Below are 5,751 nucleotides of genomic sequence, written 5' to 3' on the forward strand. Positions count from 1 at the left end.
ATGGCTTCGGCTTGCGTGAACAACATCAGAGTTTCACCGAAAACTTTTCTCGACTGTCCTCCGACATTCCCGGCGTACAGCTGGTTGAGTCCTAGTATTTCTTTCAGTTGTGATTTCCCTAAAGAGGATCCGAATGCAAAGACGTCCTCAACAGTTGAATAACAGAAGTCTACGGAGTAACAAGATCCCGAAGTTTACGGCAAGGATTTCAGAGATTTTGAGTTTAGGCTTGAAGATCCGGTGACAATGCTTCCGACGGATAAGTACTTCTCTGATGGGAAGCTTGTGCCTCTGTAACTTACCATGGTTAGTCCTTCTGTTGATTTGACCATGACAACGTCGACTTCGGAGGAGATAAGGTCACCAGAGGAGATGAAATCGCACCGGAGAGCTGAGGTGTCTAGGATAGATCCGTACTTATTCTATCCTAAGGTGCCGAGATGTTCGAGTAGATGGAGAGCTTCTAGGGTTGAAGAAGCTGTAGAGCAATCATGCTAAACAGGATTTGAAGAATTCTGATTCGTCTTTATCTTCGAAGGATACTAACCCCAAGACATTGAAGCATTTCCTCCACAGGAACTCGAAATCTTCTTCAGTGGGGGCAGATTCTTCGTTGAGCCTTCCGTTGCTGAGGGATTCTGATTCGGAGTCCGTTTTGATTTCTTCCCGCCTTTCTCTTTCTTCTTCATCTTCTTCTGGCCCTGACCATGAAGATCTCTCGAGGCTTTCCCTTGATTCGGATAAACCGAATTCGAGTCAAACATTTTCTCTGGGCTGAAACCGATTGGGTTTTGCTCATTATTTTTGAATCATATGATAACCATAGGGTTCACTAATTTCTATTAAATTAGGGTTTTGAATCAGAAAATGGGTCTATGGGCCATAGTTTAGGACGTAGGTCAATACGGGCGTGGCTGGCCCCCCTCAAACCGGCTCGTAGCATTAGGTGCGTTACTTGGGTTTTCGTTGATAAAAATGAACCCGTTTCGGTCCATTTCTTTTTATCTCAAATAGTGTGTCCTTTAGAATTAATTGTGTACTTAATTTAGATTCGGATATCTTGCCATATTGATAATCATTAGATTTAGATAGGTTAATCAATATCATGTTTGCCATGCTTCATGTTTATTAACATGTTTTTGATACTTGATGATTCTTTTTTTTGTTTAAATCAATTCATTTTTCTCATGTATGTAGGTTAGCTAGTATTCATATTTTGTCCACTCCTCACTCATACCACCACGTGGGAGATTTACAACCATTGTATATTTAACATAATACTTAGATTCCATTTACTTAAATTGGGGTAGTTAATTAAATAATTATTTTAATATTTAATTAAATAAAGTCTTAACTCATTAGAGTAATTAAGGTTCATAATGCATTTAATTGACTTTTAAAATTTAGTTTTAATTGTTTAAATTATTAGATTGATTAGGTTTTCCAAAACTTTCCCCTGAAATAGTTAGATTTGGGTAGTTTCACCATTCAATTCAAGTTTTTGTCTTTCTTTAAAAATCTTTTTACCTATTAGATTAATAGATTAATTAGGATTGCAATAATTCATTTCACAAATCATTAGGGATTACGATTAATCATTTTAATTAATTCAATTTAGGACCTCACAAATTCATTGATCATCCATCTAGGTCAGGCTCAATTAATCAAATTAGTTTAATTTAGGGTTTCATAAGTTGCTAAACTAATCCTAGGTTTAGACTTATTTCATTAGCTTAATCTAAGACTCATAATACATCAATTAAATCATTTAGGGTTTTTAATTTTAATTAGCGTAATCATTTCATTATCTGCATCATAACCTAGCTAGAATAATTTAGACACTTGGTTTAGGGTTTTCACATGTCATGCTTAGATACCTAGTTTAGGGTTTTTAATGACCTAGATTTAGGACTAGTTAGTGGGGTACAATTAAACTTTGGTCAAACAGAAGGAGACCGGCCTTAGGGTCGGGCAGACTGGGTGCCTAACACCTTCCCAGTCTATCACTTGACACTTGTCCAGAATCTTGGTGCAAACCAGCTTTATCCATCAAAGTCATTAGCCTCTCTCCCTTGATTGAGGGAGACATTTATGGGTCTTAGACCCTTTCTAGGTGGCAACTCCCTTTTACCCATAACGTGTATCCCCCCCTTGGCATTTTGATGACCAGGGGATACTATCTCATCCCATTTGGGTCGAACCCCAGCGTGTGTACACGTGCTACGCACCATATCACAATCCCAGGCGGAGGTCCATAATTCCTACACCACCCCTTTCTTGTTAGGTGCACCCTTTCGCTACTAGTCTTGTTTTCAAATGTTCTACTTTCCATCCACGCATGTCTTCCTCTTATAGATCCACTTGCATCCGATTGGCTTTATACCTTCTGGCGGATCTACAAGAGTCCATATATGATTTGAAAACATAAAATCAATCTCAGAGTGCATTATGTCCATCCAATGGTGTGCGTCTATATCACCCAATGCCTCATTATAGTTATTGGGATCCAAATCCAGAGAATCAAACACCATACTGAACTCTTCAAATTTTTCATCATCCTCTGTGAATAGGGAATATCGAATTAGAGGTTTAAATGTCCTCCCACTACATTGAGGCCCACATGGTTCTATGGTCTTTGAAATATCTGTGGTAGATTCGGTTGGAATTGATGAGGTATCATCATTCGACCATTCCCTGATATCTACAGAGTTAGATCTAGGCGTGATCATATCCTCCTCAAGAAATGTTGCGTGTATACTAACAACCACCTTTTGATTAATAGGGTTACAAAAATAATACCCATTACTGGTCTTGGGGTATCCCAGAATGTGACATTTATCAGTTCTAGATTCCAATTTGTCTGTCAATTGCCTTTTCACATAAGCAATGCAACCCTAAATCCTCAAATGTTATAAACTAGGCTTGCATCTAGTCCACAACTCATATGGAGTTTTTATAACAGACTTACTTGGAACTTTATTCAAAATATAGATAGTTGTCTTTAAAGCAAAACCCCAAAATGATACATGTAATTTTGAGTAGATGAGCATGGAATGAACCATGTCCAACAAGGTTCTATTTCTTCTCTCTGAAACACCATTTTGTTGTGGTGTTCCATGTGCACTCAGTTGAGATACAATACCACTCTGACATAGGACAGACTCATTAGATAGATACTCTCCTCCTTGATAAGATTCCCTAATTGATTTTCAACCTCGGCTCGAAATTCTTTGAACTTTTCAATAACTTATGATTTTCGATGCATTAGGTAAACATATCCATATCGAGAGTAATTATCAGTAAAAGTAACAAAGTATTCATATCCATAACGGGCTTGAATACTCATGGGTCCACATACGTCAAAGTGGATCAAATGTAACATAGCATTGGCTCTTCCTCCTTTCTTAGGTAAGGGTTCCTCGCCCATTTTTCCTTGTAAACAATATTCACAGGTTGGATAGGGTTGGATCGTCAAGCTATCTAAAGGTCCATTCCTCACTAACATTTAATCATATTCACACCAATATGGTCTAATCTAAGATGACATAAGCATGTAAAATTTCTAGGGGAGGTTTCCTCCTTCAAACATTTGCAACCATACTAGAACTATTAGACTCCAAGATAACCAATTTGAGAAAATACATACCATTTTGATGGAAACCAGAAGCAATAACTTTACTATTATATTTAATAATCAAATATGATTTAAAAAAAAATGTATAACCAGAATCTACTAGTCTTGAAAAAGAAATCAAATTTCTTTTAAAACTAGGAACATAATAATAATTATTAAATATTAAAGTTCCATCTTGAATAAAGCAAATAAAATATATGCCTAAAGCTACATTGGCCTCATCTCCCATCCTGACAGTTAAGTGTATCTCATTTCTCTGAACCCTTCGTATCTCCTTGAACCCCTGCAACATATTACAAACGTGGACGGTGGACCCGGAGTGTACACACATATCAGTTGATCCAACTAACATTTGGGATTCAGTTAAGACTAAGGATTCAATTGTACCTTCTACCGGCTTATTCTTCTTTAAGTTCAGCCAAGTTCCCTCCTTGCCAGAGTAGAAACATTTTCCTTTTGCAGCATTTTTCTGAGCACCTCTCACTTTAACCATTAGAAGATTGGATTGGGTACCATCCTTAGCTCCCTTCTTCTTCTTCTCATTCTTATTTTTTTAACTTTAAAGATGTTTTTTTTCTTTGACATTAGCCATTCCTTTCTCTATTTCATGGATTTCTCTGCTTCAACATGCATATTAGTTAACTCTGACATACTCATCACTTCCACTTTGTTCATGTGGAAGTTCATAACAAAGGACCTAAAAGAGTTTGTGTTATACCCTTACCATAAATTCCTCCTTGTGACTGTACATAAGAGGCACAAGAGAATGCCAGCACTAATGAGTACTGGGTAGCAGCTGTATTTTGCTGAGAAGGGAAGGATGAACCCACCTGTACCTGCTACTCATGTTCTGATAACTAGAAGGGCTTCCGAATATAGAAGAGAATGTCTATATAATCCCTCCAAACTTTAGGGAGATCCCCGAACCCTAATAGTAACATATACCAAGAGGTGGGGCCCACACACTGGAAACACCTTGGACAGGCCCCAGTCAACTTAAGGTTCCATTTTCACACAGAAGGGACCAATTCAGCCTTCACCGGCTAATGGGTATAGCCGGTGAACACCCTCCAGAGAGTGTAATGACCATAATTGGGTTATTTTGCCATGGGGCTCAATTCTTCCCACCCGTGCACCTCAAACCCATTCCCAATGATGAAGGAACATAATGAGGAGTAGATTAATGTATTGGGACACTAAGAGGTGGGCCTATTTTCCTAATTTATAATTTAAACCGATAATGGGTAGAAACCCATTATTCTCCCAAATAGCCCTTAGGCAACTTAAGTGGTATAAATACAAGCCTTTGCTCATTCATTTATCCACCTACCAAATTAGAACAAGAGGAGAAGAAGAAGGAGAAGAAGGAGAGCAAGGGAGGAGGAAGAAGGGAGGAGCTAGGGTTCCTATAAACTAAGGTAAGCCCTATCTTCTCTAACCCTTTCCACACACACATAAGTCTCCCTCTCTCTTCCCCATTTTCTCTACTCTCTGTTGAACCCAATGGGGAACCCCAACCGAATTTCACCATCCCACATATCAAGACTAATAATTGGGAGGGGGATTTGGTGTAGGAGACTTACCCTAGAAAGGTTGGTGGCACAATTTGATTCTATGAACTTTCCTTTATGAAATCCCCACCTTAACCCCAAGTTTGGGCAACTAAACCCTAGAAATGGTGAACCTTGCCCAAATCTTCGATAACCATCCATTCTAACCCAAAATTTGGTTGAAAATTTGAAATTAATCACATGAATGGTATATTGGAGTGATCACATGTCACAACCCGCTCCTACTGCTAGGATACTAGCGGTGTGAGTAAGAGGCTTACCCGCCTTACGTCTTCACCTAGATCTCTGATAGCAATACTTTAACAATCACAATCACACAACATCGAACCAAATAAATAATTGTAGAAGAATCAGGGTATAATATAGCGGAATCATAAATCAAGTGGGGATAACATCTAATGTTAGTGTATTACATAACAAAAGTTATTCTGCTCACATATGTTCAAGACATACATATAGTAAATCTAATAAGAATACCATCTAAACATACGGTATTAGGATGACAACATGCCACTACCAGACTTACAGTGCTGCATACGCACAGGT

The 5,751-nt window shown here is 38.2% G+C and overlaps 1 pseudogene; it reads left to right on the top strand.

Annotated features, from left to right (window-relative positions):
* LOC122065961 lies at positions 1-812 on the top strand (annotated as a pseudogene).
* The last annotated feature ends 4,939 nt before the right edge of the window (positions 813-5,751 follow it).

This window comes from Macadamia integrifolia, unplaced genomic scaffold (assembly GCF_013358625.1).
Source record: "Macadamia integrifolia cultivar HAES 741 unplaced genomic scaffold, SCU_Mint_v3 scaffold2164, whole genome shotgun sequence".
NCBI lineage: Eukaryota > Viridiplantae > Streptophyta > Magnoliopsida > Proteales > Proteaceae > Macadamia > Macadamia integrifolia.